The following is a 23,942-nucleotide window of genomic DNA, read 5'->3' on the forward strand; positions in this document are numbered from 1 at the left end:
AATGGGAGGAGATCTACATATCCGTATTGCCAAGCTTGCCTTCCATGCCAAGGAAAGTCCCATCCGGACACGGGACGAAGTCTTCAATCTTGTATCTTCATAGTCCAACAGTCCGGCCAAAGGTTATAGTCCGGCTATCCGGACACCCCTAATCCAGGACTCCCTCAGTAGCCCCTGAACCAGGCTTCAATGATGATGAGTCCGGCACGCAGATTGTCTTCGGCATTGTAAGGCGGGTTCCTCCTCCGAATACTCCGTAGAAGATTTTGAACACGAGGATCGTGTCCGGCTCTGCAAAACAAGTTACACATACCACCACAGAGAGAGTAATATTTTCACAAATCTAATCTGCTAACGTATTCTATGGCGTGACATCACACCACGACCAAGCCTTTATTTGAATCATTTTTTACTGTCCCACCTCAGTGCGTCTCGCGAGGCGGTTTCCTTGGCACATCTTGTCGAAGCAGAGATCGTGTCCCCTTATCACGGGATTCTCATCAATACGGGCGTGGGTAACCCAACCGCGCCATTGATTACGGCGCTTGGGGGATAAGCGAGTTTTACCAGGCTGGTGGGGACGCATAGTTTCATCCGCCCATATAAAGGGATAAGGATTCACCTTTTCAACCACGCCTTCTTCCTTCTTTGCTCATCCATTTTCGCACACTCGAGCTCCAGCGCCCAAGTCCGCATTTCCCACCTCAACCTTCTCCAACCATGTCCGGAGCGGGAGGCAGGTGGATGGTGTCCTCCATCACGGAGGGACGCATCAAGAAGCTGAGGAGAGCCGGATACTTGTACGACGACATCGCGCACTGGCTCCCAGATTAGGGACAGCTGATCCCCACCCCCAGGCCCCATGAGAGGGTGGTGTTCCTCACCCATTTCCTCTGCGGACTGGGTTTCCCTCTCCACCCATTCGTCTGGGGGCTCATGTTCTACTACAGCCTGGATTTCCACGATCTGGCCCCAAACTTCATCCTCAACATCTCGGCGTTTATCGTCGTGTGCGAGGCCTTCCTCCGCATCAAGCCCCACTTCGGCTTATGGCTAAAGACTTTTAATGTCAAGCCGAAGGTAGTGGGCGGCCGCCAGGCGGAGTGCGGAGGCGCCATGGTGGGCAAGATGCCCAACATCACATGGCTCGAGGGCTCCTTCGTGGAGACCATAAAGGGGTGGCAATCGGGGTGGTTCTACATCACTGAGCCACGCGACCCTGAATGGGTGGTGGCCCCCCAAGTTCCGATCTGGCATCCCCATGCGGCTCACCTCCTGGAAAGAGAAGGGCCTGCCCTGGGGTAGTTCGGGAGAGCTGACCGGACTCCAAACATGTATCCAAAACATGGTGACCAAGAAGCTAAACTCGTCAACGTAGTCCAGGTCATGCTCATCCGCCGGATCCTCCCGTGTCAACGACGAGCTTTCGATTTGTGGGAGTTCGACCCAGCCCAGCACCAGACTTTGAACAGGCTCTTCGACACAACGTACGAGGAGGCCTGGAAGGTGCTATTCAAGGGCGCCGAGGCTCCCCCTTCTGCTTCCGAGGATCGCGGATTCTGCGTGAAGCACCAAGCCAGCGCGGTAAGCTGTTTCACCTATTACAGGGTACTTGTGTTTCATAGTTTGACTCTATGCGGGATCTGAGCTCCCGTACCTTTGACAGGACTGGCAGGAGACGGTCAGACAGATCAACTGTCCGGCTCCTTTTCCTGAAGGCCCAGCAGACGCCCGTTTGGCAGAGTTGCTGGTTCCGGCGCCATACGTGGTGCCAGAGAAGAAGGCCACGGGAACCCGAAAGAGTTCCCTACGCCAGGTGGTGTCGGACTCATCGTCCGATGACTCCGAGGCGCACTCCTCCCACAAAGACGAGGAGGAGGAACAAGAGGCTTCTCCCCCTCCAGTGGGGGGAGAAAAGAAAAGGAAGGCCGCCCCAACTGGGGAGGCTGGAGGGTCCAAGAAGGGAAGAACCCTTCCTCCGGACCACTCCGCCAATGCCGCCGACAGCGAGGAGGAGTGGCCGCCCAGGGCCAAGCCCCTGGCGAAGTCGTAAGTATTCGGACACCAGAGTAACTCGTAGCGTTCCTTTATTACACAGCTTCTCCTAATGCCGAATATAATCATGTAGTCCGCCCCGAGCCCAAGTCGACATATCGTCGAGTGGTTCCTTGGACCCGTCGGATGTGAATAGCTTTTCACTTCCGACCGCTTCCTCCCCTCACCCTATGGACAACGCCGAGGTGTTGTCCCGAAAGATTCCAAGCCAAGGGGAGGTGGTCCTGGAGGCGCCGCAAGGCGACCTCCTGGACTGCAGGAAAAAAAGGAGCAAGGCTCCCAAGGGCTCCAAGTCCGGCCCTGGGCCGAACATCGCACCTGAACCTTCAGTGGTTCCGGACTCCAATAGGCGGCCCCCTACTAAGAAGGGCAAGCCTACCGTGCCGGTGACCTCCGTCCAATTGGAGGCACTGGATAACTTGCTGGAGGTGCTTAACGGCGCCTCCATCAACGAGGAGCACCGCACTATTATGAGTGCGGTGATCCAGAAAGTTCAGTCCGCCAAAAGCGGGCTGACTGAAGCCTGTGCCAGCCTTCTAACAGGCTTTGAGGTATGTAAAAATATATGAAAATATTACCGCATAGACAGTAGCCCTTGATGCTCTGTTTGGTGTTCACAAAGAAAGCCGAATAGAGGATCTAACAATAAATGCAGGAGTCTAACATAAATGTGTCAATATGGGAATGCAGGCTATGCTGCTGACCTCTGCCGCACTGACCGCGGAGGTCGATGCGTTGAAGCAGAGCCTCGAGCGGTTCGACAAAGAGCTCGGCCTTGGCAAGAAGCAGCTCGAGGAGAAAGAGGGTAAGTAATACCTTGTGTAAGTATATATTAAAAAAATGTGGTTGGAAAAAATGACAGGATCATCGTGACTATGATAGGGGCCACGATCGAGGTGGCGACCCTCAAGCAAGCGCTGTCGAGGCCGAAGAGAAAGCGGCCACGGAGTGCACCGAGTGAGGAAAACAGGAGGCGCGGGTGGAGGAGGTGCAGCAAGAGCTCCAGGCTCTCGTGAAAAAACACGAGAGTTTGGAGCTTGACTCAAAGACGCGAGAGTCCGAGCTCGCGGTGGCCCTCGAAAGCGCCAAGTCTGCCAAGGCCGAAGCCCAAAAAGCCCTCCAGGAAATTGAGGCGATGAAGAAGATAGCGGCGGGTAAGGCATTCATTATGCAAAGCAAGCACGTGAAAGTGAATTACTTCTTACTTACCTGAGTCCGGAGCTCTCCAGGAGCGTTCACAGATTTGCCTCGCAGCGTGTCAGATGCCGCCACCTACTACCGAGCCGAGGAGGGGAGCTCGACGGAGAAGGTGTTCTGGTCTCAGTATGCTGAGGCCGGACACCCGGTGCCCTTGAGCGGCCAGTTGAAGCAAATGGTCGAGCTCCACAAGGTGACCGAACAGGCCGTGAAGGGGCTTATAGTCCGGCTGTGGCCTGGAGAGGCCGTGCCTGGGAGTTGCTTTGGGCTGGTGAGGCGGCTGGCGGATGCCTGTCCGTGGCTTGAAGTCATCAAGCGCTCCGTCTGCATCGAGGGCGCCCGCGGGGTGCTTGCCTGTGTTAAAGTACACTGGGGCAAGATGGACGCTGAGAAGCTGGTGAAGGACGGGCCACCGCAGGGCAAGGAGCATCGCACCCCCGAGATGTACTATGAGGGTGTCCTGAAGGGTGCCCGCCTTATGGCGGATGAATGTTCCAATGATGTAATTTTTGAGTGAACTCGCATTTGTGATCCTATACGCTGAAAACATGTTTCATATGCGCTATGCAACGCTTATTTGAATTTAAAATATTACCTTCTGTGCGGTGATAATCCCCAAGTGCAAGGAATCATCATAGCACTTTCCAAAGATGGAAGTGATAAGTATGGAGTGTCGAACCCACAAGGAGCTAAAGGTAAGATCAATATTCTCTCAAGCCCTATCTGCCACTGATACGACTCTACGTGCACCGAACGTTTGCTTCCAACTAGCAACAAGAAATAAAACTACGTTGTGGGTATGAAGAGGATAACTTTGCATGGTATCGGAGAGCTAAAACATAAAAGTAGGTGCAGATAATCATAAAGTTAGAATATATTACTTAGTATCATAAATAGCGAGTGTGGAATAATGGTGGATCGGTGTGCGGAATTGTCCTAGGCAATTGTTAACAAGACCGGTAATCACTATTGCAATTTCATATGAGGGAGAGGCATAAGCTAACATACTTTCTCTACTTGGATCATATGCACTTATGATTGGAACTCTAGCAAGCATCCGCAACTACTAAAGATCATTAAGGTAAAACCCAACCGTAGCATTAAAGCATCAAGTCCTCTTTATTCCCATACGCAACAATCCCTCTTACACTACTAGGAAAAGGCCTACTAATGGCGCACCGGTTTTGCCTACTAATGGCGCACTACCGGTGCGCCATTAGCATCACGCCACTAGAATTTTTTTCTAATGGTGCACCTGTGGTGCGCCATTAGAATCTGGTATTCTAATGGCGCACTGCTGGTGCGCCATTAGTATGGCCCACGGTGCGCCATTAGTATAGGCCACTAGTGCACCATTAGTATAGGCCACTGGTGTGCCATTAGTATTTTTGAATTTTGAAGGCGGGAAAATAGTAGTGGCGCACCGTCTAACCCCCACCGTGCGCCATTGCTATTTTTTTGAATTTTGAATTTGGATCTGGATCGTGATTTTTTTGCCCATTTTTTTCTCGTTTTTTTGCTCGTTTTTTGGCACGATATTATTTCAATTTTTTTTCCTGTTTTTGGATCTTTTACGTTATTTTGCCGTGTTCTTTTGCCGGAGAGGAGTTTGCCGGAGAGGAGGAGGAGGAGGAGGTCACCGGAGAGGCGCTCTCCTACATCGCCGGAGAGGAGGAGGAGGTCGGCGGAGAGGAGTTCACCGGAGCATCGGAGAGGAGAGGAGGAAGGAGAAACCATGAGGGGATGGGAGGAGAGGAGGGAGGAGGAGCTCACCGGAGAGGAGGGAGGAGGAGGTCGCCGGAGAGGAGGAGGAGGTCGCCGGAGAGGAGGAGGGTAGTATGGTGGAGGAGAGAAGGGAAGATGGAGTGGAGGAAAGGAGGACATGGAGTGGAGGAGAGGTGGAGTGGAGGATAAAGAATGAAGAGGTAAGGAGGAAAGGACCACGCCCAGCCATATATATGTCATAGTAATCGCGCACCGCGGGCAGGTGCGCCATTACTAATTTTTTTATTTTTTTGATTGATTTTGAATTTTGAAGGCGGGAAGATACTAATGGCGTACCATGGGCAGGTGCACCATTACTAACTTTTTTTTTTATTTTTTTGATTGATTTTGAATTTTGAAGGCAGGAAGATACTAATGACGCACCATGGGCAGGTGCGCCATTAGTAAGTTTGAATTTTTTTGCCTCCCCAGATCTTAAAAGCCCCGTAACTTTTTTTGTTAGGTTTTTGAGGATTTTGAAAATGTTTAACGGGGTTCCCCCCTGTTAAATTCGGATGTAACTTTTCGAGTATATGATTTTTCATATAAAAAACTTTTTCATCCGAGTGAGGGCCCCGATTGGTTTTTCGTGGCTACAGAGGCTTGCGGCGGCGGAACTTCTGATCCAATCTCTGTTCTGGAAGTTTTAGGGTACGAGAGTATATATGGGTGCAGGGAGGACGTCGGTGGACTTCCGGGCTGGCCACGAGGTAGGGGGGCGCGCCCCAGGGGGTGGGCGCGCCCCCCACCCTCGTGGGCAGCTCGGGACTCCCCTGGCCTAGGGCCTAAGCCCATCCGGTAGCTTTCCTTCCAAAAATAACTTCTCCAGTTAATTTCGTTCTGTTTTGACTCCGTTTGATATTCCTTTTCTCCGAAACATTGAAATAGGCAAAAGACAGCAAATCTGGGCTGGGCCTCCGGTTAATAGGTTAGTCCCGAAAGTAATATAAAAGTGGAAAATAAAGCCCAATATAGTCCAAAACAGTAGATAATATAGCATGGAGCAATCAAAAATTATAGATACGTTGGAGACGTATCATGCGACTGTTTTATTAAATCTGAGAGATGGCGAGTTGTCGGCTTCTGCCCCCATGCCACGAGTGCTGGGGTGTTCGGGATAAACATGAGCACTCTTTTTCCCATTCTTGGGTACTTCGAGGGAGGTGCTCAGCACAACGAACAAGGCAATCGGACTATAATGCGTTATCACTCTCACTTAGCTAGAGAATTCTATAATTTTAAATTTTGGCGAAGCCCCTAGTGTTCGGAAGACCGAGTTCGGGGCGCTATACACGCCTAGGCCGGACAAAGCCGACTCCTCGCCCTAAGCGGCATAAGTCTTTAGGGACTCGAAAACCTCTCGAACAGCGACCAGCTCTCGCCTTATCATGATAGTCAGTTTTAGCTTTCTCTACTGAGGTGCTTAGCCCAGCTGAACCGGGGCACAATCGCAGTAGTTCTCCCAGTGCTACCTTAGCCGATATAGCGGAACATAAGGTACCAAAACATGGGAGCCGGGCAAACCCAACTATTGACCAAAGACATGATTCGGAGCTGATGCATATAATGTTGGGGAACGAAGTAATTTCAAAAAATTTCCTACGCACACGCAAAATCATGGTGATGCACAGCAACGAGAGGGGAGAGTGTTGTCTACGTACCCTCGTAGACTGCAATGGAAGCGTTGACGCAACATAGAGGAAGTAGTCGTACGTCTTCCCGATCCGACCGATCCAAGCACCGTTACTCCGGCACCTCCGAGTTCTTAGCACACGTACAGCTCGATGACGCTCCCCGGGCTCCGATCCAGCAAAGCTTCGGGGATGAGTTTCGTCAGCACAACGGCATGGTGACGATGATGATGTTCTACCAACACAGGGCTTCGCCTAAGCACTACAATGATATGATCGAGGTGGAATATGGTGGCAGGGGGCACCGCACACGGCTAAGGAATGATCACGTGGATCAACTTGTGTGTCCTAGGGTGCCCCCCTGCCCCCGTATATAAAGGAGCAAGGGGGAGGCCGGCCGGCCCTATGGGGCGCGCCAAGGGGAGGGGGAGTCCTCCTCCTAGTGGGAGTAGGACTCCCCTTTCCTAGTCCAACTAGGAGACTTGAGGGGGAAGGAAAGAGAGGGAGAGGGAGAGGGAAAGGGGGGCCGCGCCCCCCCTCCTAATCCAATTCGGACTCCCCATGAGGGGGGGGGGGGCGCCACCTCTTGGGATGCTGCCCTCTCTCTCCCCTCAGGCCCAATAAGGCCCATTACTTCCCCGGGGGGTTCCGGTAACCCCTCCGGCACTCCGGTTTTATCCGAAATCACCCGGAACACTTCCGGTGTCCGAATATAGCCGTCCAATATATCAATCTTTATGTCTCGACCATTTCGAGACTCCTCGTCATGTCCGTGATCACATCCGGGACTCCGCACTAACTTCGGTACATCAAAATGCATAAACTCATAATAACTGTGATCGTAACGTTAAGCGTGCGGACCCTACGGTTCGAGAACAATGTAGACATGACTAAGACAAATCTCCGGTCAATAACCAACATCGGGACCTGGATGCCCATATTGTCTCCTACATATTCTACGAAGATCTTTATCGGTCAGACCGCATAACAACATACGTTGTTCCCTTTGTCATCGGTATGTTACTTGCCCGAGATTCGATCGTCGCTATCCAATACCTAGTTCAATCTCGTTACCGGCAAGTCTCTTTACTCATTCCGCAATGCATCATCTCGCAACTAACTCATTAGTTGCAATGCTTGCAAGGCTTATGTGATGTGCATTACCGAGAGGGCCCAGAGATACCTCTCCGACAATCGGAGTGACAAATCCTATTCTCGAAATACGCCAACCCAACATCTACCTTTGGAGACACCTGTAGAGCTCCTTTATAATCACCCAGTTACGTTGTGACATTTGGTAGCACACAAAGTGTTCCTCCGGCAAACGGGAGTTGCATAATCTCATAGTCATAGGAACATGTATAAGTCATGAAGAAAGCAATAGCAACATACTAAACGATCGGGTGCTAAGCTAATGGAATGGGTCATGTCAATCAGATCATTCACCTAATGATGTGATCCCGTTAATCAAATAACAACTTTTTGTTCATGGTTAGGAAACATAACCATCTTTGATTAACGAGCTAGTCAAGTAGAGGCATACTAGTGACACTAAGTTTGTCTATGTATTCACACATGTATTATGTTTCCGGTTAATACAATTCTAGCATGAATAATAAACATTTATCATGATATAAGGAAATACATAATAACTTTATTATTGCCTCTAGGGCATATTTCCTTCAGTCTCCCACTTGCACTAGAGTCAATAATCTAGATTACACAGTAATGATTCTAACACCCATGGAGCTTTGGTGCTGATCATGTTTTGCTCGTGGAAGAGGCTTAGTCAACGGGTCTGCAACATTCAGATCCGTATGTATCTTGCAAATCTCTATGTCTCCCACCTGGACTAGATCCCGGATGGAATTGAAGCGTCTCTTGATGTGCTTGGTTCTCTTGTGAAATCTGGATTCCTTTGCCATGGCAATTGCACCAGTATTGTCACAAAAGATTTTCATTGGACCCGATGCACTAGGTATGACACCTAGATCGGATATGAACTCCTTCATGCAGACTCCTTCATTTGCTGCTTCCGAAGCAGCTATGTACTCTGCTTCACATGTAGATCCCGCTACGACGCTTTGTTTAGAACTGCACCAACTGACAGCTCCACCGTTTAATGTAAACACGTATCCGGTTTGCGATTTAGAATCGTCCGGATCAGTGTCAAAGCTTGCATCAACGTAACCGTTTACAATGAGCTCTTTGTCACCTCCATATACGGGAAACATATCCTTAGTCCTTTTCAGGTATTTCAGGATGTTCTTGACCGTTGTCCAGTGATCCACTCCTAGATTACTTTGGTACCTCCCTGCTAAGCTTATAGCAAGGCACACATCAGGTTTGGTACACAGCATTGCATACATGATAGAGCCTCTGGCTGAAGCATAGGGAACATCTTTCATTTTCTCTCTATCTTCTGCAGTGGTCGGGCTTTGAGTCTGACTCAACTTCATACCTTGTAACACAGGCAAGAACCCTTTCTTTGCTTGATCCATTTTGAAATTTTTCAAAATCTTGTCAAGGTATGTGCTTTGTGAAAGTCCAATTAGGCGTCTTGATCTATCTCTATAGATCTTTATGCCTAATATGTAAGCAGCTTCACCGAGGTCTTTCATTGAAAAACTCTTATTCAAGTATCCCTTTATGCTATCCAGAAATTCTATATCATTTCCAATCAGTAATATGTCATCCACATATAATATCAGAAATGCTACAGAGCTCCCACTCATTTTCTTGTAAATACAGGCTTCTCCGAAAGTCTGTATAAAACCAAATGCTTTGATCACACTATCAAAACGTTTATTCCAACTCCGAGAGGCTTGCACCAGTCCATAAATGGATCGCTGGAGCTTGCACACTTTGTTAGCTCCCTTTGGATCGACAAAACCTTCCGGTTGCATCATATACAACTCTTCTTCCAGAAATCCATTCAGGAATGCAGTTTTGACATCCATCTGCCAAATTTCATAATCATAAAATGCGGCACTTGCTAACATGATTCGGACAGACTTAAGCATCGTTACGGGTGAGAAGGTCTCATCGTAGTCAACCCCTTGAACTTGTCGAAAACCTTTTGCGACAAGTCGAGCTTTGTAGACAGTAATATTACCGTCAGTGTCAGTCTTCTTCTTGAAGATCCATTTATTCTCAATTGCTTGCCGATCATTGGGCAAGTCAACCAAAGTCCATACTTTGTTCTCATACATGGATCCCATCTCAGATTTCATGGCTTCAAGCCATTTTGCGGAATCTGGGCTCACCATCGCTTCTTCATAGTTCGTAGGTTCATCATGATCTAGTAGCATGACTTCCAGAACTGGATTACCATACCACTCTGGCGCGGATCTCACTCTGGTTGATCTACGAGGTTCAGTAGTATCTTGTCCTGAGGTTTCATGATCATTATCGTTAACTTCCTCACTTATTGGTGTAGGTGTCGCAGAAACAGTTTTCTATGATGTACTACTTTCCAATAAAGGAGCAGGTACAGTTACCTCGTCAAGTTCTACTTTCCTCCCACTCACTTCTTTCGAGAGAAACTCCTTCTCCAGAAAGTTTCCGAATTTAGCAACAAAAGTCTTGCCTTCGGATCTGTGATAGAAGGTTTATCCAATAGTTTCCTTTGGATATCCTATGTAGACACATTTCTCCGATTTGGGTTCGAGCTTATCAGGGAGAAGCTTTTTCACATAAGCATCGCAGCCCCAAACTTTCAGAAATGACAACTTTGGTTTCTTGCCAAACCACAGTTCATAAGGCGTCGTCTCAACGGATTTTGATGGTGCCCTATTTAACGTGAATGCGGCCGTCTCTAGAGCGTATCCCCAAAACAATAGCGGTAAATCAGTAAGAGACATCATAGATTGCACCATATCTAGTAAAGTACGATTACGATGTTCGGACACACCATTACGCTGTGGTGTTCCGGGTGGCGTGAGTTGCGAAACTATTCCGCATTGTTTCAAATCTACACCAAACTCGTAACTCAAATATTCTCCTCCACGATCAGATCGTAGAAACTTTATTTTCTTGTTACGATGATTTTCAACTTCACTCTGAAATTCTTTGAACTTTTCAAATGTTTCAGACTTATGTTTCATTAAGTAGATATACCCATATCTGCTTAAGTCATCTGTGAAGGTGAGAAAATAACGATATACGCCACGAGCCTCAATATTCATCGGACCACATACATCTGTATGTATGATTTCCAACAAATCTATTGCTCTCTCCATAGTACCGGAGAACGGTGTTTTAGTCATATTGCCCATGAGGCACGGTTCGCAAGTACCAAGTGATTCATAATCAAGTGGTTCCAAAAGTCCATCAGTATGGAGTTTCTTCATGTGCTTTATACCGATATGACCTAAACGGCAGTGCCACAAATAAGTTGCACTATCATTATCAACTCTGCATCTTTTGGCTTCAACATTATGAATATGTATGTTACTACTATCGAGATTTATCAAAAATAGACCACTCTTCAAAGGTGCATGACCATAAAAGATATTACTCATATAAATAGAACAACCATTATTCTCTGATTTAAATGAATAACCGTCTCGCATTAAACAAGATCCAGATATAATGTTCATGCTCAACGCTGGCACCAAATAACAATTATTTAGGTCTAATACTAATCCCGAAGGTAGATGTAGAGGTAGCGTGACAACCGTGATCACATCGACTTTGGAATCATTTCTTACGCGCATCGTCACCTCGTCCTTTGCCAGTGTTCGCTTAACCCGTAGTGCCTGTTTTGAGTTGCATATATTAGCAACAGAACCAGTATCAAATACCCAGGTGCTACTGCGAGCTCTAGTAAGGTACACATCAATAACATGTATATCACATATACCTTTGTTCACCTTGCCATCCTTCTTATCCGCCAAATACTTGGGGCAGTTCCGCTTCCAGTGACCAGTCTGCTTGCAGTAGAAGCACTCAGTTTCAGGCTTAGGTGCAGACTTGGGTTTCTTCTCTTGAGCAGCAACTTGCTTGCCATTCTTCTTGAAGTTCCCCTTCTTCTTCCCTTTGCCCTTTTTCTTGAAACTAGTGGTCTTGTTGACCATCAACACTTGATGCTCCTTTTTGATTTCTACCTCCGCAGCTTTCAGCATTGCGAAGAGCTCGGGAATAGTCTTGTTCATCCCTTGCATATTATAGTTCATCACGAAGCTCTTGTAGCTTGGTGGCAGTGATTGGAGAATTCTGTCAATGACGCAATCATCTGGAAGATTAACTCCCAATTGAATCAAGTGATTATTATACCCAGACATTTTGAGTATATGCTCACTGACAGAACTGTTCTCCTCCATCTTGCAGCTATAGAACTTATTGGAGACTTCATATCTCTCAATCCGGGCATTTGCTTGAAATATTAACTTCAACTCCTGGAACATCTCATATGCTCCATGACGTTCAAAACGTCGTTGAAGTCCTGATTCTAAGCCGTAAAGCATGGCACACTGAACTATCGAGTAGTCATCAGCTTTGCTCTGCCAGACGTTCATAACATCTGGTGTTGCTCCAGCAGCAGGCCTGGCACCCAGCAGTGCTTCCAGGACGTAATTCTTCTGTGCAGCAATGAGGATAATCCTCAAGTTACAGACCCAGTCCGTGTAATTGCTACCATCATCTTTCAACTATGCTTTCTCAAGGAACGCATTAAAATTCAACGGAACAATAGCACGAGCTATCTATCTACAATCAAACATAAACAAGCAAGATACTATCAGGTACTAAGTTCATGATAAATTTAAGTTCAATTAATCAAATTACTTAAGAACTCCCCCTTAGATAGACATCCCTCTAATCCTCTAAGTGATCACGTGATCCAAATCAACTAAACCATGTCCGAGCATCACGTGAGATGGAGTAGTTTCATTGGTGAACATCGCTATGTTGATCATATCTACTATATGATTCACGCTCGACCTTTCGGTCTCCGTGTTCCGAGGCCATATCTGTATATGCTTGGCTCGTCAAGTATAACCTGAGTATTCCGCGTGTGCAACTGTTTTGCACCCGTTGTATTTGAACGTAGAGCCTATCACACCCGATCATCACGTGGTGTCTCAGCACGAAGAACTTTCGCAACGGTGCATACTCAGGGAGAACACTTCTTGATAATTAGTGAGAGATCATCTTATAATGCTACCGTCAATCAAAGCAAGATAAGATGCATAAAAGATAAACATCACATGCAATCAATATAAGTGATATGATATGGCCATCATCATCTTGTGCCTGTGATCTCCATCTCCGAAGCACCGTCATGATCACCATCGTCACCGGCGCGACACCTTCATCTCCATCGTAGCATCGTTGTCGTCTCGCCAATCTCATGCTTCCACGACTATCGCTACCGCTTAGTGATAAAGTAAAGCATTACATCGCGATTGCATTGCATACAATAAAGCGACAACCATATGGCTCCTGCCAGTTGCCGATAACTCGGTTACAAAACATGATCATCTCATACAATAAAATTTAGCATCATGTCTTGACCATATCACATCACAACATGCCCTGTAAAAACAAGTTAGACGTCCTCTACTTTGTTGTTGCAAGTTTTACGTGGCTGCTACGGGCTTAAGCAAGAACCAATCTCACCTACGCATCAAAACCACAACGATAGTTTGTCAAGTTGATGCTGTTTTAACCTTCGCAAGGACCGGGCGTAGCCACACTTGGTTCGACTAAAGTTGGAGAAACAGTCACCCGCAAGGCACCTTTGTGCAAAGCACGTCGGGAGAACCGGTCTCGCGTAAGCGTACGCGTAATGTCGGTCCGGGCCGCTTCATCCAACAATACCGCCGAACCAAAGTATGACATGCTGGTAGGCAGTATGACTTATATCGCCCACAACTCACTTGTGTCCTACTCGTGCATATAACATCAAACCATAAAACCTAGGCTCGGATGCCACTGTTGGGGAACGCAGTAATTTCAAAAAATTTCCTACGCACACGCAAAATCATGGTGATGCACAGCAACGAGAGGGGAGAGTGTTGTCTACGTACCCTCGTAGACTGCAACGGAAGCGTTGACGCAACGTAGAGGAAGTAGTCGTACGTCTTCCCGATCCGACCGATCCAAGCACCGTTACTCCGGCACCTCCGAGTTCTTAGCACACGTACAGCTCGATGACGCTCCCCGGGCTCCGATCCAGCAAAGCTTCGGGGATGAGTTCCGTCAGCACAACGGCGTGGTGACGATGATGATGTTCTACCGACGCAGGGCTTCGCCTAAGCACTACAACGATATGATCGAGGTAGAATATGGTGGCAGGGGGCACCGCACACGGCTAAGGAACGATCACGTGGATCAACTTGTGTGTCCTAGGGTGCCCCCTGCCCCCGTATATAAAGGAGCAAGGGGGAGGCCGGCCGACCCTATGGGGCGCGCCAAGGGGAGGGGGAGTCCTCCTCCTAGTGGGAGTCCAACTAGGAGACTTGAGGGGGAAGGAAAGAGAGGGAGAGGGAGAGGGAAAGGGGGGCCGCGCCCCCCTCCTAGTCCAATTCGGACTCCCCATGAGGGGGGGCGCCACCTCTTGGGCTGTTGCCCTCTCTCTCCCCTCAGGCCCAATAAGGCCCATTACTTCCCCGGGGGGTTCCGGTAACCCCTCCGGCACTCCGGTTTTATCCGAAATCACCCGGAACACTTCCGGTGTCCGAATATAGCCGTCCAATATATCAATCTTTATGTCTCGACCATTTAGAGACTCCTCGTCATGTCCGTGATCACATCCGGGACTCCGAACTAACTTCGGTACATCAAAATGCATAAACTCATAATAACTGTCATCGTAACGTTAAGCGTGCAGACCCTACGGTTCGAGAACAATGTAGACATGACTGAGACAAATCTCCGATCAATAACCAACAGCGGGACCTGGATGCCCATATTGGCTCCTACATATTCTACGAAGATCTTTATCGGTCAGACCGCATAACAACATATGTTGTTCCCTTTGTCATCGGTATGTTACTTGCCCGAGATTCGATCGTTGGTATCCAATACCTAGTTCAATCTCGTTACTGGCAAGTCTCTTTACTCGTTCCGTAATGCATCGTCTTGCAACTAACTCATTAGTTGCAATGCTTGCAAGGCTTATGTGATGTGCATTACCGACAGGGCCCAGAGATACCTCTCCGACAATCGGAGTGACAAATCCTATTCTCGAAATACGCCAACCCAATATCTACCTTTGGAGACACCTGTAGAGCTCCTTTATAATCACCCAGTTACGTTGTGATGTTTGGTAGCACACAAAGTGTTCCTCCGGCAAACGGGAGTTGCATAATCTCATAGTCATAGGAACATGTATAAGTCATGAAGAAAGCAATAGCAACATACTAAACGATCGGGTGCTAAGCTAATGGAATGGGTCATGTCAATCAGATCATTCAACTAATGATGTGATCCCGTTAATCAAATAACAACTCTTTGTTCATGGTTAGGAAACATAACCATCCTTGATTAACGAGCTAGTCAAGTAGAGACATACTAGTGACACTAAGTTTGTCTATGTATTCACACATGTATTATGTTTCCGGTTAATACAATTCTAGCATGAATAATAAACATTTATCATGATATAAGGAAATAAATAATAACTTTATTATTGCCTCTAGGGCATATTTCCTTCATATAATGCTATAAGTTCGGGGTGCCGCACTTGGGATAGTGTTCGGACTTCTCACGCCGTGTTATGGGGTGATAGAGCCCCTAGCGTATTGGCCGTACCAAAGTGTACGGATGCTAAATGTCATGAATGAACATATATACATAAAAAGGAATGAATGGAGAATGCAATAATAGACTGAAGCTAAGCACTGTTTATTCGAAAAAGGTGCATTAGAAGTGGAACGATACAAGTAGTGCGATAAGCAAAAGGTTGGACTATTTGACATGTCCCCCTCCAGGAGCGGGTTGCGGAATGGTATTTAAGACAGGTATTTTTCTCGTTATAGAGACCACCTGAGAGTTCCATGATGTGACGTAGCTTCTGGCCCTCCTGGTCCTTGCATCGAGTGTTCGACGATTATATTGCCGGACAGGGTTTCCATAGAATAAAGTCCTAGAAGAGAGAGAGAGAGAGAGAAAAAAGAAAAAAATAACAAAATACGGAGCCCCTGGTGCGGTTGAGCCGCGCTTTGGGGCGTGCCGTAGTCGTGCCCCTCCCATGTGCCCATGGTATTTTTAATGCGTAATTGTGTACGCGTGGCACATGTGCCGCCATTTGGATGGGGCTGGGGTAGGGGCTGTATTGCTATGCGAGCTCAGAACGTGCCAGGCGGTCCTGTTGCAGATTACTTCGGGCACGCTTGACGGTGTCCGAACGTCTGATCATTGGACTGTTGAATTGCCTTGATAGGCTGCTTTGCACTTCTGCTGTGAGGGCCGCATTGTGCTCCTCTGTTCGGAGCGAGCGCTCTGTATTTCCATTGACTGTGATGACCCCACGAGGTCCTGGCATCTTGAGCTTGAGGTACGCATAGTGCGGCACTGCATTGAATTTTGCAAATGTGGTTCGCCCGAGCAGTGCATGGTAGCCACTGCGGAACGGGACGATATCAAAGATTAATTCCTCGCTCCGGAAATTATCCGGGGATCCGAAGACCACTTCCAGTGTGACTGAGCCCGTGCAATGGGCCTCTACGCCTGGGATGACGCCTTTAAAGGTTGTTTTTGTGGGTTTAATCCTTGAGGGATCTATGCCCATTTTGCGCACCGTATCCTGGTAAAGCAGGTTTAGGCTGCTGCCGCCGTCCATGAGGACTCGAGTGAGGTGAAATCCGTCAATGATTGGGTCTAGGACCAATGCGGAAAATCCGCCGTGGCGGATACTAGTGGGGTGGTCCTTGTGATCAAAAGTGATCGGACAGGAGGACCAGGGGTTGAACTTTGGGCGACCGGCTCCAACGCGTAGACGTCCCTTAACGCACGCTTCCGCTCCCTCTTGGGGATGTGAGTTGCGCATATCATGTTCACCGTCCGCACTTGTGGGGGGAAACCCTTCTGTCCTCTGTTGTTCAGCGGCCGGGGTTCCTCCTCATCGTCACTATGTAGCCCCTTGTCTTTTTGTTCGGCATTTAATTTGCCGGCCTGCTTGAACACCCAACAATCCCTGTTGATGTGGTTGGCTGGCTTGTCGGGGGTGCCATGTATCTAACACGAGCGATCGAGTATACGGTCCAAACTGGACGGGCCCGGGGTGCTTCTTTTGAATGGATTTTTTCCGCCGACCGGGCTTAGAGCCTCTGAATGCGGCATTAACTGCCGTGTCCTCTGTATTGTCGTTGTTAATGCGGCGCTTGTGCTTGTTGCCACGTGACCTTCCATTGCTGTCCTTGGTATCCGAATTACCAGGGCTCTTTGACATATTATTGCTGCGAGCCAGCCAGCTGTCTTCTCCCGCACAAAAGCGGGTCATGAGTGTCGTCAGGGCTGCCATCGATTTCGGCTTTTCCTGTCCAAGGTGCCGGGCAAGCCATTCGTCGCAGATGTTATGTTCGAAGGCTGCTAGGGCCTCTGCATCCGGACAGTCGATGATTTGATTTTTCTTGGTTAGGAACCATGTCCAGAACTGTCTGGCCGATTCCTCAGGCTGCTGAATTATGTGGCTCGGGTCATCGACGTCTGGTGGTCGCACATAGATGCCCTGGAAGTTGTCGAGGAATGCGGCTTCCAGGTCTTCCCAACACCCAATGGATTCTGCTGGCAAGCTGTTGAGCCAATGCCGAGCTGGTCCTTTAAGCTTGAGTGGGAGGTATTTGATGGCGTGTAGATCGTCGCCACGGGCCATGTGGATATGAAGGAGATAGTCTTCAATCCATACCGCTAGATCTGTCGTACCATCGTATGACTCAATATTCACGGGTTTGAAACCCTCTGGGATTTGATGATCCATTACTTCATCTATGAAGCATAGCGGGTGTGCGGCGCCTCTGTATTGGGCTATATCCCCACGTAGCTCGAATGAGCTTTGTCTATTGTGTTTGGCCTGGCCGGATTTACTTTTACTGTATCTGGCGTGACGACTATCGTCTCGTGTCATGGGGCGCCCACGCGATCCATAGATCGATCTTGTTTGCTTTGCTTTGTCCTCCAATATATCTCGCAGGTCTAACGCGTTTCCCCGTGTCCACCATATATATGTCATATGGCGAGGTGGCTTTCCAGTGCCCTATAGGCGCTGGTTCCTGGTCGTCTCCTGCATCGTCGTCCATACCGTCGATGTCTTCGGAGTCGAAGTCGAGCATGTCGGTTAAATCATCGACAGTAGCTACAAAGTGGGTGGTGGGTGGGCGCCGAATTTCTTCGTCATCCGCATCCCAACCTTGCTGGACATAATCCGGCCAGGACTCTCCTGACAGGGAGAGAGATCTTAGCGAATTCAGTATGTCCCCGAAGGGTGAGTGCTGAAAGATATCCGTGGCGGTAAACTCCATGATCGGCGCCCAATCGGATTCGATCGGCAGGGGCGCAGACGGCTCGGAGTCCGGAGGGGAGTCCGGCGACCTGGAGTCATGGGCCTCATGAAGGGTATCCGGCTCGATCGCCGTTGAGGCTGAGGTCTCCATGGCGGGGCCCAAGCACCTGTCCACGGATGGCGCGGTCGGCTCAGGATTGAAGGCCGGAGCAGTTGCAGGTGCGACTTCCTGGACATCGTCCAGCGGCAGAGCTAAATCATGCCCATCGGGACAGTGCGGCGCACTCGGCAAGGGCTCGAATCCGTCGAAGATCAAGTCTCCGCGGATATCGGCTGTATAGTTTAGGCTTCCAAATCTGACCTGATGGCCAGGGGCGTAGCTTTCAACCTGCTCCAGATGGCCAAGCGAATTGGCCCGCAGTGCAAAGCCGCCGAATACAAAAATCTGTCCGGGGAGAAAAGTCTCACCCTGGACTGCATGGCCAACGATGATCGAAGGAGCCATCAAGCCTGATGGTGATGACACAGAGGAACTCTCAATGAAAGCACCAATGTCGGTGTCAAAACCGGCGGATCTCGGGTAGGGGGTCCCGAACTGTGCGTCTAGGCGGATGGTAACAGGAGACAAGGGACACGATGTTTTTACCTAGGTTCGGGCCCTCTCGATGGAGGTAAAACCCTACTCCTTCTTGATTAATATTGATGATATGGGTTGTACAAGAGTAGATCTACCACGAGATCAGAGAGGCTAAACCCTAGAAGCTAGCCTATGGTATGATTGTATGTTGTCCTACGGACTAAAACCCTCCGGTTTATATAGACACCGAAGAGGGCAAGGGTTACACAGAGTCGGTTACAATGGGAGGAGATCTACATATCTGTATTGCCAAGCTTACCTTCCACGCCAAGGAAAGTCCCATCCGGACACGGGACGAAGTCTTCAATCTTGTATCTTCATAGTCCAACAGGTCGGCCAAAGGTTATAGTCCGGCTATCTGGACACCCCCTAATCCAGGACTCCCTCACATACTTTCACTATTTTTCTTTTCCCTTTTCCAGGTTTCTTTTACATAGGCCTTCTTTGACGGCCTGATTATCGGTCCTGTCAAAGGATAAATATAACAGGATGGTAAGAAGCACAGACGTATAGGGGAAGATGCAGAGGTCAATTCAACGACCACTCTACCTGTTGTCAGGACCCACACGTAGCTCGCCTCTGTTCATGGCATGTTTAATGGCTGGTTGCTTATCGCATTATTTGTATAAATGCGCTTTAACGCATTAACCCAATTATAATGGAAATAGTTCGTGGCCCAAGCTTAAGGGCCCCAGATATTACCTCTACTCTCCTTTTGTTTTCCCTTTTCTCATTAATAACTTATCTTCTAGCACCCGTACAATTTGGTATGTTTCATATTTCACAGGGGCTCCCCAGCGCCCCATAATACGGCAACAAAGTCCGGACACTTTTCATAGTGTAAGTCGGCACCCCGAATTTAGCATTATATGCATTGGCTCCGAATCATCTCTTTGGTCAATAGTTGGGTTGCCCAGCTCCTGTGCTTGCTACCTTACGTTCCGCTATATCGGCTAAGGTAGTAAAGGGAGAACTACTGCGATTGTGCCCTGGTTTATCCAAAGGAGCACCTCAGTAGAGAAAGCCGAAAACTGACTGTCATGATGCAGCGAGAGCTGGTCAGCTGTTCGGAGGATGCAAATCGTTGGAGATTTCTCCCGCATTATGCGAAGGATCGGTACTTCCCGATCAGATGCTCATAGCACTCTGGTTCAAAAACTAGGGGCTGCGCCTATGTTTTATTGTAAAACTCCTATGGCTAAGTGAGGGCGCTTAAGCCGCATAGTCTGATTGCCTGGTTCGTTGCGCTAAAAAACTCCTTCAAGGACCATACAATTGGAACAAGATTGTTTAGATTCCATCCCGAACACCCCCGTACTACCTACGTGGGGGCAGAAGCCGACGACTGGCCAACCCTCAGATTCCATATAACACGGCCGCACAGGAGGAAAAAATTAAAACATAACAAGCATTATATTACAAACCGACTTTGTTTCATCATACAAGGCAAAGAAAACACGAATGTATTCATTCAAAAATAATGTCCTGCCCACACTACGTTGCCACAATGCGAGACCCTTGTAGGACATCCGCAAAATAGCGCTCGGGTGTGCGGTGCTCCTTGCCCTCTGGTGGCCCCCTGGCCAGCTCGACGGCGTTCATCTTCGCCCACCACATCTTGCAACGGGCGAAGGCCATGCGCGCACCTTCAATACAGGTCGATCGCTTGACGACGTCCAGCCGAGGACAAGCGTTCACCAGCTGCTTCATGAGTCCGAAGTAGCTGCCGGGCATAGCTTCGGCTGGCCATAGCCGGATTATCAAATCCTTCATGGCTAGTTCGGCAAACCTATGCAGCTCCACCAGCTGTTTCAGCTGATCGGTGAGGGGCACGGGATGCTCTGGCACAAGATACTGCGACCAGAACAATTTCTCCGTGGAGCTCCCTTCCTTGGCTCAAAAGAACTCAGTGACATCGGACACACTTCGCGGCAGATCAGCAAAAGCCCCTGGAGAACTCCAAATCTGGGTTAGCAAAAGATAATTCCTTTTCACATATTTGCTCTGCATACTAAATGCCTTACCCGCGGCGATCTTCCTGGCCTCCTAGATCTCTTGGAGGGCACCCCGACCCTCATTCCGGGCCATCTCTGTGCTCTGGCGAGCCTTGGCGAGTTCGGTATCTCGAGTCGACGCATCGCGCTCCAAGGTCTCGCACTTCCTCACCGCATCCTGGAGCTCCTGTTGGACCTCGCTGACCCGGGCCTTGAGCTTCTTACGGGCAGCCTGCTCCTTGACAGCCTTCCCCTCGGCTTCGCCCAGGGCCTTTTTCAGGGCCTCGACTTCGGTCGTCGCTCCTATACATATCATGAAACTTTGGTCAATATATATCATCTTACTCTTTTCGAATATTTCTCGGGTTATTACATACCTTGTTTCTCCCGGAGTTGCCGCTTCACCTGGCCGAGCTCCTCCTAGGCCTGCTCCAGCCTCCGCTTAAGTTTGGAGACTTCGGCAACATGTGAGGTTGCGGCCAGTAGCGACGCCTGCACATTCATTCCAGACAAATTTAGTTAGTTTCCTATAATAAAACATTGATCCTCTGTCCGGCTTTTCTTTTTGAACACGGGACAGTGTCTCAGGGGCTACTGTCTATATGGGGATTTTCGCTATTTGTGTCGCTTACCTCAAAACCAGTCAGAAGGCTGTTGCAGGCTTCGGTCAGCCCGCTCTTGGTGGACTGGACCCTCTCAATCACCGTACCCATAAGGATATGGTGCTCGTCCACAATGGAGGCACCTCGAAGCGCCTCCATCAGATTATCCGGTGCCCCTGGTTGGACAGGGGCCACCGATTGAATGGGCGCACCCCCCTCTTTCAAAGGAAGTTGCTCGCCAGATTCCGGAGCCGTATGGGTCTCCGTATCCACATTTGGCTGAGGGTCGAACTGAATACGGCCCTCCTCGCCAGTCTCCGTGGGGATTTGCTCCCCCGTGTGTCCAGCGGTAGAGGTTTCGCCCTCTGGCGCCCTCTTGACAGCGTCCGGGGCCTCTCCCCGGCCTGGAGCGGTCCTTCGGTAAAACACCTCGGTGTCGTCCATGGCCTTGGGAGAATGAGCGGTCGGTGGTGACATGTTGGCCATCTCCTTGGAGTCTAGCGAACCTCCTGACGAGGATCGCTGGAAGCTGTCGTGGGCCGGACTGAAATAACATACACAACTAACCGTGTTAGTACAATGAGGAAAAGAGGTTGGATATATGAATATGCATGAATCGTACTACTTATGATGCGGCCTGAGGCTTAGCGCGGGAGCGGCGCTCCAGACTACTGTCGACATCCCACACAGAGTTATCCGCAAGGGAGCCCTTCCTCTTCTTGGGCGTCCCCAACTCCAGATTCATGGAGGACAGCGTCTTCTCCCTCCCCTCATAATGGGGAGGGATCTCCTCCTCCTCGTCGTCGTCCTCAGGGATGGAGGAACAGGTCTCTTCGTCTTCGGACGTTATGCCCGAAGTACCCTTATGACGGGGGCCACCTTTGGCCCCCTTGGCCTTATTCTTGGCCTTCTTCTCCAGCGCCTTATAGGGCTCCGGCACCAGCATCTTCGCTAAACGCGGGATGACTAGTTCTTCAGGCAGCGGAGCCGGACACTGGATCCGCTTCACCCTCTCCATCCAGTCCTGAAGAAGGAATGATGATAAAAGCTCAGACATCACCCTTGAAACAAGCAAGTAGGGGATGCATTAAAAATAACATACCTCGCTGGCGAGGTGGTTAATATCGTGCCCGCGGTCCGAATCTGCGGCCGGCGTTTCTCATTGCCCTTAAAGAGCAACTTCCAGGCACCTTCGTGAGTGGTTTCGAAGAGCCTCCTTAGGGTATGGTGCTTCTTCGAGTTGAACTTCCATAGAGGGCGGCTTCGGCTTTGGCACGGGAGAATCCGGCGAACTAGCATCACCTGGATTACATCGACAAGTTTGACATCCTTGTCCATCATGCTTTGAATGCGCGTCTGAAGTGCCGTCAGCTCATCTGGCGAACACCAGTTAGGCTCTTCTCGACCCAGGAGGTGAGTCGCATGGGTGCGCCGGAGTTAAATTCGGCGGCTGCGGCCCAATTGGTGCCGCGGGGTTCTGTAATGTAGAACCATTGTTTCCGCCATTCCTTGACAGTCTCCACGAAAATGCCTTTTGGCTAGGAGACGTTGGCCAACTTACTCACCATGGCTCCTCCGCACTCCGCGTGCTGGCCGTCCACTATGTTCAGCTTCACGTTGAAGACTTTGAGCCATAGCCCGAAGTGGGGTTGGATGCGAAGGAAGGCCTCACACACGACGATGAATGCCGAGATGTTGAGGAAAGAGTTCGAGGATAGATCATGAAAGTCTATCCCGTAATAGTACATCAGCCCGCGGATGAAAGGGTGGAGTGGAAACCCTAGCCCGCGGAGGAAATGAGGGATGAGTACCACCCTCTCATTGGGCTTCGGCATGGGGACGGCTTGCCCCTGGGCTGGAAGACGGTGGGCGATTTCCTTCGCCAAGTACCCGGCCGCCCGAAGCTCAGTAATGTCCTTATCCTTGACGGAGGAGACCATCCATTTGCCTTAGCCTCTAAATCCGGACATGGTCGGATGCTTTCTGGAGATGTAGAAAGATGGGGACTTGGGCACTGGAGCTCAAGGATGGAAGGGCAGAGGAAGGAGAAGGCGTAAGTAGACAAGGGGAGTTCTTATCCCCTTATAAAGGGCCGCGAATATCAAGCGCCTCCCTGCTCGCCTTAAAAATCGCCTATTCCCAAGGGCTGTGTAAATGGCACGGTTGGGTTACCCATACCCGTATTGATGAGAATCCCGCAATAAGGAGACATGATCTCTGCTTCGACAAGACGTGCCAATGGCAACCGCGTCTCGAAACGTGGAACGGCAGACGCAAAACGGTCCGAAATTATGAACGGGTAGACGTGATGTCATGTCATAAAAAGTTGTCAGTGGATTGGACTTGTGGAGTATTATATTCTCTCTGCGGTTGTCTATGGTGTGTGTGGCAGGTCCGGATACAACCATCTATTCGGAGACTATCTTGGAGTTCGGAAAAAAGGGAACCCGCCTTGCAATGCCGAAGACAAATCTGCGTGCCGGACTCCTCACCATTAAAGCCAAGTTCAGGGGCTACTGAGGGAGTCCTGGACTAAGGGGTCCTCAGATGTCCGGCCTGTTAGCCATGGGCCGGACTGATGGGCTGTGAAGATGCGAAGACCGAAGACTGCACCCG

The sequence above is a fragment of the Triticum urartu genome, chromosome 1A (genome assembly GCF_056163025.1).
Source record: "Triticum urartu cultivar PI428250 chromosome 1A, HENAU_Tu73, whole genome shotgun sequence".
Classification (NCBI taxonomy): domain Eukaryota; kingdom Viridiplantae; phylum Streptophyta; class Magnoliopsida; order Poales; family Poaceae; genus Triticum; species Triticum urartu.